This window comes from Haemaphysalis longicornis, unplaced genomic scaffold, assembly GCF_048455015.1.
Source record: "Haemaphysalis longicornis isolate Haplotype H1 unplaced genomic scaffold, Haemaphysalis longicornis Haplotype H1 scaffold_6, whole genome shotgun sequence".
In the NCBI taxonomy this organism is placed as follows: Eukaryota; Metazoa; Arthropoda; class Arachnida; order Ixodida; family Ixodidae; genus Haemaphysalis; species Haemaphysalis longicornis.
Window position 1 is genome coordinate 17742257 of NW_027526407.1, and position 13580 is coordinate 17755836.

The following is a 13580-nucleotide window of genomic DNA, read 5'->3' on the forward strand; positions in this document are numbered from 1 at the left end:
TACCCAGCAAAGGGAATTATTCAGCGCATGGACATGTTCCCAGCAAAACAGAAATATAAAAGGGATAGAAAACACCTTTTGCCACTGAGCATTAAGGACATTAGCAACTGTGTAGAAACGTTCAAGTGATCGCATTTTTTTTAACTCTAGATGGCTGTATTTACAAAAATTTGGCCTATGACAATCTTTTAGTTTAGGAGTTTACAAATGTACTTCTGCGAAATATAATAGGCCTTTTCTCTTGATGAAATTGGGGTGAAATATATTCTACTCCAACTAAGGCTACACCGGTAGCAGATGATGTTTTGTCAGGCGTCTTAACTTGTCAGTCTATCATCTAACTAGACCGAGAGCGCTCTTAGGATGAAGTCTCGGAATAATTAATTTGCTTCGTGCCAATAATACAATGATAACAGATCTCGCTTAAATTACAAGGGCTTCACAGCAATGATTTGTGACCGTGTCATGCCTCCATACCCTGCATCAGAATGACCAATTATTAGGACGCCCTAAAAAAACCTAACCATGGTTTCACTGAACTTTACCCCAAATATATTCCTCACACTGAAGGTTTCATGCGTAGCAACATTGCGTCTCAAGGTACACAACTGTTACGAATCTTTTTGTACTCCCTCACTCACTCACTCACTCACTCACTCACTCACTCACTCACTCACTCACTCACTCACTCACTCACTCACTCACTCACTCACTCACTCACTCACTCACTCACTCACTCACTCACTCACTCACTCACTCACTCACTCTCTCACTCACTCACTCACTCACTCACTCACTCACTCACTCACTCACTCACTCACTCACTCACTCACTCACTCACTCACTCACTCACTCACTCACTCACTCACTCACTCACTCACTCACTCACTCACTCACTCACTCACTCACTCACTTCACTTACTTCACTCTCTCATTCAGTGCAACAACCGAAATGCTCGAGACAAGATTGTCGGGGATTCTTTTTCCTCCCATTCTGTTGTCGGGCAATTGCAATCGTAATATCTTGATACTTCAAAGCCGACGTCTGCAAGCATCTATAATATACGCTAGAAGGGCAACCACTCTCTCCTCTCTGAAAACGGGCATGAGTTGAATCTTTCTATAGGCCTGTAAATGTCTAGTTATATAAAATCTGAGTACTATACTTTTCTGTTCTCAAATTATCTGCAGCGTACGCTTGAAGAACTTGTCCACATCTTTTTTACAGTCTACCCACATGTCAGTGCCATTAAAATATACATCGTAAATAACGTATCATCGCAAGTGTTTCTTTATTCACCCGCATCAACAGACTGTTCCAGAAGTCTCTTTTTTGTTAAGGTTTACGATCCTTACCAGTGATACATGGTGGAGACGATTCAACAAAGCCGATGCTACGGTTGGAGTAGAAGCTATAAGGGCCTTGCAGCGTGTGCTCACAGTGTACTGCAAAAAAAAGACAACACATAGTTTTGAATTGAAATAGATGGCTTCGCGAGGGCAACAATTTTAGACATTTGTATGCCGAGACGATGGCGTCGTAAAACAGTTGTGGAATGCGTAGGTAAATGAAACATGCTGCAATTCTAGAATTTTTGTAGATGAAGGTGATTGATCTTCAACATTTTCGTAAATGTTTTATCTAGAAAGACATAGGAATCCATTAGTGGTGCACCGCTTATTCAGACTAGATCGTTTCTAAATCACAATTCACTTCATGTTTTCATGTGCAGGCATGCTCCTTACGCACCGACATTTATAAGGGAATGGCACCAATTTTGCGATCTGTGAGGAAGATGTTTACGTAAGAAAGAATTTCGCCTAATTTAAAACAAATGTCTAACCGTGGATTCTGCACTACCCAGAAAGTGATATTTTGCCTGGATAAGGGGTAAAAGTTGGGGTAGGCTTTTTACTGCGCAATGTGAAGTCATATATTTAAGTAGAATGAATCCTTATATTAATATTGATATCCTTGAGAACGCTACACATTGTGGCTAAAGGTTTCGGGGATTTATTTATTTTCTATTTACCACCAAATATTATTTGACATTTTCCTCTCACACTCCGCTTGACATTGTTATCAGCCATGAACTACCTTGCTTTTTTAGCAGAAAAAAAAACATTTTTGTGAATTCAGCTTAGTGGTTGGGGAGTGCTGCTGCAACCGCATGAAATTGTTAAATTTGCGAAACAATTATTCTGTGTCCCTAAATTTATGAGGGAATGTTCAGTTGCATTGTAAACGTAAATTCCCGTTAGCATCGCTGAGAAAACTCGCTGCTACAAGCGTTCCAAGACGAACATCTGCCCTGAAATTACACGAAATTTCAACGATGCGCTAATGGGGACTTTTTTATTTGTAGAATAGCTGACATACGCAATCGTTAAAAACAAATATTCAAAGCATGTAGATCTTCTTAGTCAAACGTAGTAAAGTGTGGTTTGAAGCGACAAAATACAACGTTTTTTTTCAGTCGTCCTCAAGGACTACAGAAGCCCCGAGTGTGTCGTTGAGTGATGTTCCTTCCGGAGAACATGGCGGCAAAGTAGGAAAAGAAAATTCATCTTAACGTTTCGGTGTGTTTACAGGATATTAAAGCGAACGCATTATCTCTTCCTCTAGATATAGGCAAGATTACTCGGGCACCCCGATATTTTTAGTACATTTATTTCGTGAGAAATATATAAACGCTGTCCCGTTTACCTCACGGCCCTATTTTGCAAAAATAGTAGTGTTTTCCCCTATCCCGTGTTCTCTCAATGCATTCTGATCTGCGAGTCTGTTAGGTAGCATTCCCTGTGGGCGGTCAAGGGCGCTGCCAGCTTCTTCGATGCATGAGTCATGATAGCGTTTTTTAAAGATTGTCGGAGCACTGCAACAGAGCTCCGTTCAGCTCGCACCCTGACAACTACTTCTGGCTCTGGAACAAAGCCCGAAAGCGGCCGGATTCAAGGTGTTGTGGAAGGCCCTCCCCTAGTTCTGACTGCTCTTGAAGGACGTTTATTCCTCCTTCTCCTACGCAGAGAACGTCATCTGGTAAAATTTATTTCCAAGCCCGCCACTACGCCCCCCCCCCCCCTAAAAAAAGCCTAGTTGTCTTTGGCGCATTACACGCCCTTGTTTCATTGTTTTAACCTCGTACCCAAGAGTTTCCAGCTTTCAAGAGAGTATTATTTGCAACATTTCTTCTTGGTCGGCGTGCAATGGCCATGTCATCCCACAAAATGGAGGAGAGTGTACGAGCCACGATCGAGTTTATAGGTGGCGAGCTGCCCACGTGCTTCGATTTCACGTGCCGAATTTATCATTGCTGATTTGTTTTTTTAGTTCTTTCCGACACATTTGCACACGCTGGAGGGGCATGTAATCCCCATCTGACCGCTTTATACGTATTTGCTCGGCCTGCCCTCGATGCTATTTTGTCTTTCTCTACGTCTGTTGTGCTCACTTTTTGCTGATGCTCACTGGAGAAGTGGACACCTTCTCTTTGTTCAACGGTGCGCTCGAATAAGAGTTCTTCTAACGCTAAACAGCTTCTTCGCTTGATTGCCGAAAGCAAACACTGGTCTCCCGCCCAGAGAACGCGCACCTACCCAGTTTTCATCCGCAAAAAAAGCTGCACAGCTCTAAACCCTTTGCTATAGAATTCCATGGCGTTTCGAGCGTTAGATGGCGCGCGCACATCCTAAATAATAAAACCCCACAATATTCAGCGCGTTTTAAACAGAAAACAATCAACAGAAACAATGAACAGGACGAAGCACTTTGCACAATATTTTATATAGTGCATAAAAAGAAAAAGGAAAAACGTAAAGGAACACTCGGCGCTGTCAATTCCTGTTCACTTACGACACATAGCACGAGTATAACAAAACAAAAAAGAGCCTGCGTCAGAAATTTCCCGCACAGCCTTGTTGGCCTTCAGCTTAGATGAACGCAGTGTTGCAGCAGCATGAATAGTGATGCTTTAAAAAGGAGCTGAAGTGAACCTGATGCCGATGTTGTAGGTTTTATTCGACTTAATCACCAGGCTCGAACACAATGCTAGCCAAAGAAACGGTGGTGCGAAAGAATATAGCGAAAGACTATGCAATTTTTTGGCATCGTACGCGATCGGATTTGTTGCGTACAGTTTAGCAAGATGTGCCGGTCCCAGATAACGGCCATTTGTGTAACGCTTCCGTGTGTTCGACATATCCGCGCACGTTAAAGGTACCTGGGTGGTAAAATATAATTCGGAGCTCTCCACTACTGCGCGCTTCATAACATGTGTGGTTTAGGCGCGTTAAACCCCATAACCAATGAATTTGCGTTCACCACATTCCGATTGCATTTGCACGAGGACAGTGAGTGAGAAAAATATCCAGACGAATACTGTGGTTCACGCCGCAAGAATTGACGCCGACGGCTGCCCCACCCAAGTTTCCCATTTGTTTGGCTTTTAAACCATACCGTAAGAGCTCACACAACTGTGGCGCGCCAGTTATGGTAAACTCGCCGCAGCTGCCGAAAGGGTTGCCACTCATTAGCGCTCCCTTTACTAGAAAAACATTGTCTTCCCGCAAAAATTCCTGCACTTCCACGCTAGAATGGCCCTGTTGGGGTGTTTATAAAAATTACAACCTTTCATGTGAATTTCGCATGAGCTTCATGTCAAACTAAAGCTCCTAAATGTAACGCCGACTTCCACAAAGTATCGCGCATGTAAAAAAAAAAGAAAATGCTCGAAAATAAATAATGCCAGTCGGGCCTGCAGATATCGTAGCAGTGTGCTTTACTTGTGCACTTGACGTTAGCGTAGCTGAGAAACATGCAAAAGAACCATATCTTCTCCTTGCTGGCCTGTAATATAAATAGTAATCCGCACACTCGGCATTTATTGGTACTACCGCTACTTTTTATGTGAGCAGTCGCAGGCCCATCTGGGAGCGCAGCGAAGCTGGTGAGTTTGAGGATAACCCTTAGCCCCACTTGACGGAGCGCGCTGTGACTACGCGACAATTTTTTGGCTCCTTAATTCGAATTGCCGCCGGATGCGATGTGTAGGTCGGTATCTATAAAGCCAGTAGTGAAATTGGAGCCACCGTACAGCGTCAGCGCTTCCAAACGACTACCCAAAACTCCCTGCCGAATGTCGCGCACTACCCGGCTGGCACTGACACCACAGTGGTTTAAGGAAGAAAATGTTACTCCGTATTATATAGACAACGCGCACTTCGCTTTACTGGTAACGTACATCGTTACGCCATGACGAAGCGCAGGAAAGCCAACTTTACACAATTGGTTTCACAAGCAGCGATGATGATAGGCTAAAGCACTTGAACCGCCTCAGAAATAACACTTTCCGTCGTCGGAATCACTCTTGGGTTATTCGCGATATGAAGATGACGCCTATTCGATTTTGGCTATACCACAGGGTCGAAGCAGTCAGGAGTTAAACATAGGCATTCTTGGTGCTACTGAGGTCAGCTTCCCTCTAGCAACAAACTCTGCGAACCACCAATACCCCAACCACAGCGAATGAATCATTTACGAGAAAGATGAGCGGTTCTACGATCCTTGTCATTAAACAAAGGGGATTAGTTTGAATACCGCCTCTACATATTACTTTGTTATCGCTTATTTCAGCACTCTCAAAGTAAAAAAAACGTATCCTCTGCACTCTGGCCACAGCATCAAGGCTACCGAATATTCTCGAAAGAGTCAAAAATGACTTAGAGAAAACTACTCACAGACGTCGATTATAGTTGCATTTATTATAATGTTCTGGAGGGCGCCCGCAGCACTGGTAACGTTGAACTCTGCCTGTTGCCCCGCTGCTACAGAGGCAAGCTCATGCCTTTTGGAGTAAATAAACACGCCGATCTTTACGCCACCATTATTATCTCTGAAAAAAAGAACAAGACGCAATTTAAAGAAACCATTTTCCGGCATCCTGAACGGCTTTGAGGAAATTCGCACCATGTGCCACACTAACTCCAACTGCTAAAAAATAAACGTCATGCAGGCCCCCTTTTCTTTGAGTCAACTATAATATAACAAACCCCTGAGCACTCTTTATATCTTGTCGTGCCTTCGGTACTTTTACCACAACCTAGAGGCTTTTTTTTACAAGTGCAAGTCACCGACATAGAATTCCGGGAAGTCTTCCTCCGGAACCACTCCGGAACCACTCGCTTGAGGCTGAAGACTAAAGAGAAACTGTGCCGTGCTTTTGAAGTGGGTAAACAGCTGTGTAAATTATTGGGAACCACCTATTGCTGCGCTTTCTTCAGCCGGGGTGTTGATTCGAAGCGTAAAGGCCAATAAAATTTCAAATTGTAAGCAATGAGTCGAGATTTAAACACGTTACAAATACTTTATGATGTGTTGCAAGCATCTAGATGGTGACGAATGTAGCCTTTTTGTTCTATGCAGGCGGGCTTACTGGTACTTCAGCTCTACATTTAATGTACATTACCCGTACTTTCAGCTGTACTTGTAATGAACCTAATCTTCGTAAACAAAGCAGGCAAACCAGCACCTATTCACTTCTAGCAAGTTCTCTGGCTAACGCACAAAACAAAACCGTCAGTGTACCAAAATATTCGCAGGTCTTGAATTTATTCAGATGAGGTAATTACTTCCAAACCCTCCATTAACGCGCGCGTTGTAACGAAGAAACAGCTTCAGGGCGTAGAACTTACAAAAGAAAAAAAAGCCTAATTTTTGGACGCGCCACTATTTGAACGTCGTGTTAATACATGGCGCCAGTTTGTTGCTAATTTTGATGTGAAAAAATTTTTAATGCATCATTTGTTTTGGATTTTTCGGCGGAAAACTTCAGTATCTCCCAATTCCAACGCAGCCCTGTTATCGTGCTATTGAAGTGTCAAAGTGGTCTTTGACGAACAGTGAAATGGGACACGCTCATGCGGCGTTACAGGACACAGCGGTATACGGGAGGGGTATAGTCAAAGACAAGGCGCCCCGTCTAGGCCGAAGCGACATTTGTAATATGCTACCATTCTTTGCGTGGCCTTGAAAGGTTCTGCCGAAACGTATAGATCTCAGAGAAAGCGACAAGATTTTGCGCCATTTATTTATGGTGGAAGTTGCCACTGGAATACGCAAAAACAATTAGCAGAAGTTTGGACAATCGTCTACGAAAGCCCAGCATTCTTTTGCCACTTGTCTAGGGTGTGAGTTCTGTGGAGCCAAATGTGGCCATGAGGGGGGAATAACATCAGATTACTTTATTATTTGTATGTTTTCTGTTGATTATATTCGCCAATATCGTGATATATACCATTATAGCCATGATGTTGCGTTACTTCGCTATATATAATGTTTTGTCCTAACAGGCAGGGCGTACGGCAGAATACGTCTATATACACGATTTCGTTTGATATTCCCAGCGTTCTTTCGCGGAATTTTCGTTATTTTTCTGTTTTGCAGATAAATGTATAAGATGCATATTTGTATTCTGTGTAAACATTTTTCTGAATTTTTTTTCTTGTTTTCTTTTTATTCGCCATTTTGTTACACCACTTACATCCATTTTTGCTATTCTGACCATTAATGTTGCTACTCCCGCGACATCTGTTTCTTTCAGATGTGGGAGGTTACAGTTTTCGCAGTGTTTTTTTTTAGATGTGGAAGGTTGTAAATTTTTTGTCTTTCTGGCTACTTCTTCGTCAAATTATTTCGTGGTAGCAGGATGTGTCATTGCGGTGTAATTCGTTTATTTTTCGGATTTTTTCCGATCTCTGTGTTTAACGCTTTATTGTTGTTTTTGTTTTATTTTTGTTTTTCAAAAATTATTCCAGACTAATTAGGTTCATTCAAGTTCCAATAAGTATAAAGATGTCATCATCATCAGCCGGTCTACGCCGTCTGCAGGGAAGGGCCTCTCCCATAGATGTTCAATTACCGCGATCGTGTGCAAATTGCGACCAATTCATCCCCGCACACTTCTTGATGCCTTCTGCTCATCTCACTTTCTGCCGCCAACTGAAGAACCGTGTTCTGAATCAAGGAGATGCACCATTCCCAACGGATTAAAAAAAATCCGCCTGATCAAGGAATTGCTGAAGGAGGGTGCTGACTGATCGCGGCGACCATTGGCAGTAACGCCCTTCCTTACCACACCATGATTGGCGACCCTGGTGTAGTAATGGCCACAACCTTCCATACTTACGACAACTAAATATGTAAGTTCCGCTAATAGTCCGTTTCATGAAAATGTATATCGTTCCACGGTTTAGCCATTTTCGCTACTTTTAAATTCGTATTTTGAACTTTCTCGTGCGGAAGCTTTTGTTGTTTGTTCGTTTTTCTGGGGTGGTGCATCAGATGCATATTTTCTTTTTTATAACCTTTTCTTTGAAAATATGGGTTTCAATTTTCTAGTTTTTTGTTTCTAAAATTCATCAGACTAGTTATTTTCCTTGCTGATATTGTAACTATTACATGTGTTACACTCGCCAAATGTGCGTTTCTATTGGAGGGTGGACGTAACGCGGTTGTCTCATTACTGCTATTTTCTGTATTTTAAAACATTCCTTGCGATGTTTCCTCAACAAGACGGGTTATATTCGTGGCCCCAACGGCAGTTTGTCTCATGAAGAACAAAGAAAAAGTGCCCGTGTGTTGGAAATTTTGGTGCAGATTAAAGATACCCAGGTGGACAAAATTTAACCGGAGCCCTCCACGATGGCGGGCCTTCTTTCGTGTAAATTGGGTGCGTTAAATCGTACAGTCAATCAATTGTGCGCAGCTTTTTATTTAATCCTTGGTTTCCAGGGGAGACTTGCAAATTATATTTGGGATATAGTCAGATAGTTTTTGTGAATCCTTTGGTTGACTTTTTCCTATTTCTTTTGTTTTTTTAAATATCGGTCTGACCAATCATCTGCATTTATCGTATAATAACGATTACAAGTGTCACGTCAGGCAATTCTACATCTTACGGGAGATGCATGGGGGTACACGGATCGCATCTTAATTTTTATAGATCGTAATTTTTACATTTATTCCAGGCATTTCGTTTATTCTTTGGTTTGGAGGGGAAATGTATAACATCCGTGTTTCAGATTTCGTCAAACATGATTTTTGGGAACACTTCATTCTTTCTATAAATTTTTGTTTTTATAGTTATGCGTGATGACTTACTTCCGTCTACGATAATCAAGGGCTACTTACGCTAAATCTGCATTTTTGTCAAAATTCATGGAGCTGCACTGTCCCGGCTGTGTAGTGGGTCGACAAAAAATGCCATGCAATAAACAAAGTAAATCGTGTTCCTAGAGAAGTTTGCCCATAGAAAAACCCCGGACAGCCTTAGCAGAAAGATTAAGCCCTGAGTATGCTCCTTCCGTTCTGTTCGTGCCGTGCTGATACGCAGAGCATGGCACCTGCGCACGGGGGCAAAGCGAGGAGGACCCCCACCGTAACCAATGCGCAGGCATGGCCAGAGCCGGCCTGCTGAACTAATCCGTCGTACCGGAATGACTGCGCATTTGCCCAGTTGGGTCTTGGTCGACATGATACGAAAGGAAAGAGCGGAACATACGAAGTGCTAAAACTCTCTAGTGACACACGCACGCGATGTATACCCAGAATAATGTCCTCAGCATGCTGCGCAATCGCATTAATTTTAGGCTGTCAAGTGCGCCAAATCCTAATTTTTATGCGGGGTTTATACGTATTATGCAGATCGTGAGCAATGCGCGAACATGGCCAATACGCCAGCGGCATTTGCACTATTTCCAAATCAAGTTTCTCTAACTGATCTTTACTTTTAGCTACGCCTCTCCGGTTTCTTTGCCGACCTCGGGTTTGGAGGTGAACGTTACTTTAACCTAACATATTGCGTTTTGTACACCACTACACTATTTGGCCTTTTTTGTAACGTGAAAGCTGTAAAGCCACCCCGAATTACCAGACAAATGACGAGTGCCCTATTCAGGATGTGTTGAATACGCACAGGCGACCACGTATAGTTTACCAAAGCCACGACGGTCTGAAGCGTAAAGCGCCTGATTTCTTACACTGTAATTCCAGAGTAACTCCAGGAGACATTGGATCCTGCTCCACGTAGAGCGACTCCTATCTTCGTGGCGAAGGACCAGAAATCACTGCTGATAAAATTGATAGACATAGACGTGTACTTCTTCAAAAGGTCTCCGGTAAGAAGGTGCGTGTCAAAATCTGAAATCACAAGATGCATATTTACTACCCAACAGACTTTAGCTCGTTCGAAAAGACATATCTTGTACTAGCAGCTTGGGCTGGGATTGCTCATTCCCATACGCGTGTCAGTTGCGGAACGAAGGCAAAAGCGAGGGGAGGCGCAAACTCGTTTTATAGTAGTAACTCACGGAGTAGCGATTAAGAATTTTTAACGAACCTCTTACATTACATGAAAAAGTAATGTGGAAATCATGCACTAAATTGGGAGGATTAGGTTTCTTCGCTCCGCGAATCCAATGGGGAAAAGTGCAACAGGTGTGTCATCTATTTGACCGAGCTGCTGTCGAAGAACAGAAAACAAGTAACGGGAGACAGTTACCTAGATTGAGGAAAGATATCAGAGTCGGAACAAAAGATGGATTCAGGCGCCGCTGAGATGCGAAGCATTGAAAATGTTTCACACTTGCTTTTCACAAGCAGTAAGACAATAGCGCGCGAATATATGGACGGCGCTTTTTAAGGAGGCAAATACTGCTTGTGAGAAGTACTAGTCGTAAGTCTGTATTTGCTACTTCATTGATGAATACTTTGAACACAACTCTCCAGGAGAAGGTCGGCCTCCACCTAAATGGAGCCTTACGGAACTTCCTTCGCAGAAACGTACTCCAGCTAGGGGAATTCTCCTAAATCTAATCAGTTACACTCTTAGAAGAAGCAACGACGCGTGATGAAGCCTTGCTTCATATAGATAAATTTGACTTATGCTTAAAATTTAAGCAAACGTTTACTCGTTCTTGAGCGTTCTTTCTTGAATGTCGGATAAACACAGTGTCGCTGATTTTTCAATCACTGCAATAAAACAACAGTATCCCAAAAACAAAGCAATGAAAGTACTGGCAGGAGATGAAAAATTCTACATTGCAGTTTCTACTGTTAGCGTATGTATAAAGTTGTTATCACCCAAATCGCCAAATGTACCCGTAGCGGATTATCTCTGAGTTAGTTTTGTTGGTCACGACAGCATTGTAAAAATTGTGACAGTGAACCGATAAAGCTCATTGGGGCCACCAACCGGAAAAATGTTTGTCATGCTTGCTCCGTAGAAACCCTATATCGCTGGCGCAATTTGTCGAGCTGCGCGGCATATATTGTAACTTTGCTCTTAAATGCCGTTTTAGAAATTTTAGCCGCATTCTGGTCAATACTATCAAAAAAAAAAGGTTGGGGTAAAGGTGGACTCCCCAAACTTCAAAATGCAACGATTATAATTTTCAATAGCCTTTGCAGTTTAATAAACACTACCTAAACTGGTTTACGGACCATGAGTGCTAACACAAAACACAAAAACAATGAATGCCTAACAGTGCAGTCTCAGTTCTAGCAGAGGTTTCTTTGGATGTTTTTACGACAAAGCGACGATTTGTGAGATTAAGGGAATATCTGACATCAGTATTTGGCTGATTTTTTTCAGATTCAATGGAATAATATAACAAGAGGGTTCATTAACACCATGGGTGCTTGTAACATTGACTTGATGTGATTTTAGGTAAATGGAGTCCGCCTGTGGTTGCCCGTGGCTGCTTTATAGGGATAAGTTGCTTAAAGTGGAACGAAACAAACATCTCGAGAAAACAAAGTCTATGCATTACAGACAGGTTGAAGGCCAGTAGCTGTGTTTGGCGGAAGGTCCGACCAAATAACTAGCCGGCCACATACTATACCAGTTTTTAAACCTTTAGTAATTGTTTCCTTGGCCCCACGTAAAATATTCTATAGCTACAATATTTGGTTCATAAGGAAAACTCTAAGGTTTGCTAAATTTTATAGGTAAGCCTAAAAGTTTGGGTGAACAATGGTCTATTTGTTTACACACAACCTGATTGTAAACTGGTGTCTTGCCTCGACCATCGTGGTACATAAAAAATAAATTCGGGCAAGAAATACGAAATGTCGTATACAATGATTGTTTATTTATTCACGCGCATATTATTTGTGAAACAAAAAATATCTAAATACGCCTTGGGCGCAGAATGCTCACCTTCAAGCACGACGTTGACGACTTGTGACCAAATAATGTTTCCAGAGGGTAGCGCCTTGACGCCGCACCGGTAAGCACCTTGACTTGACTCGATGGTGTGCGTGTAAACGTTTAGCTCGCGCAGTTGTACCGGCGAAAGGGAGGATTCCGTGTGGTTAAGATACACGCCGTTTTTTGTCCAGACGAACGTGTACCCGTAACTGACGAGTTCCGCTCTGCTAAGCATGGTGCCGTTACCAAAAAAAGCCTGACAAGTCAGCTCAAGGTCGGGCAGGTTGTAGCTCGGCAGGATCGGTGACCGGCTGAAAGTCATCCTCGTGCTGACTGGGCCATCTACGAAGCAGCAGGTGGAGGAGAGCAAATAACGATGGGAAAACAAAAAAACACTGGTAATAAAGCAAAGTGACGTATACAATAAACATAGACTTTATTTCAGACCAGGGATAAATGTCCCATGGTGCTTCTCGTGATTCATAATTTTTATTACGAAGCTGTTTTACAAGCCGTGAGCTTGCCGTTGCAGCAAATACACAGCAAATATACCGAGCGCTCGTGAGCGCGTGTCTCGCTGCAACCTCCGAGTGCCCGGCTCGCGTAGAGGCCCTGGCCAAAAAATAAACTCCAGCGCGAATGCCAAATATGAAAAGACAACTTTGTGTGAAAAGACAACTCAGTATGAACCATTTTCGGCTCCGCCCCCCCCCCCCCCTAAATTTGCAAGTTTGTAGGTCTATGATGGTTGGATGCTATCAACAATCGTCAAATACATCTGCCGTTAGTAGACATTTGCTTTGGCAGCGCGAAAGGTTTTTACAAAGTGCTTAGTAAGAGTTGGCTGTATTGAGGCATAGGTAGCCCCTTCGACCGTTCCATAATGGTAAATAATAAAATGAGATTCTTAGCCTTTTTTTCTACACGTGATTGTTAAGCTCTGTCTACACACATTCATTTTACAAAGGTGCACGTCACCGCAGCCATCAAATAAACTCTCCTTCTACTGCGTGGGGAGCAAGGGGTGAAGTTGCAGCAGACCATTTCACTGTGAATTTTGTGAGCTGTGCAAGTTTTTCTTATTGTTTACTACTGATACCTAAAGTATGGGCTGAAGCTTTAATGATTGTGAAGCTAGTGTTGCCATCAGTGCTTACGGTAAAGTATAAATGCTGTGCTTTCATGTTAAAGCGTAGGCTCTTTTTATGCAGCACATTTTTATAAGCAATGGTAAGCTGCACGACTAACTGTAATTTGATCTTTTATTTCACAATAAAACGAATTGCTTGCACATAGCTTCGAAGAGGTGCAGCCATAAGGGCCATTCACGGTCGCTTGTGAAAGTTCGTTTTGAATGGCGTCCTATTTATCTTG

At 42.6% G+C, this 13580-nt stretch overlaps 1 long non-coding RNA gene across 1 annotated transcript; it reads right to left on the reverse strand.

Annotated features, from left to right (window-relative positions):
* Positions 1 to 1362: 1362 nt before the first annotated feature.
* LOC144142274 (uncharacterized) lies at positions 1363 to 10189 on the reverse strand. Its single transcript, XR_013316930.1, has 3 exons — positions 10036 to 10189; positions 5737 to 5891; positions 1363 to 1446 (listed from the first exon to the last, which is right to left on the reverse strand). It is a non-coding gene; the product is annotated as an uncharacterized LOC144142274 (long non-coding RNA).
* Positions 10190 to 13580: the final 3391 nt, after the last annotated feature.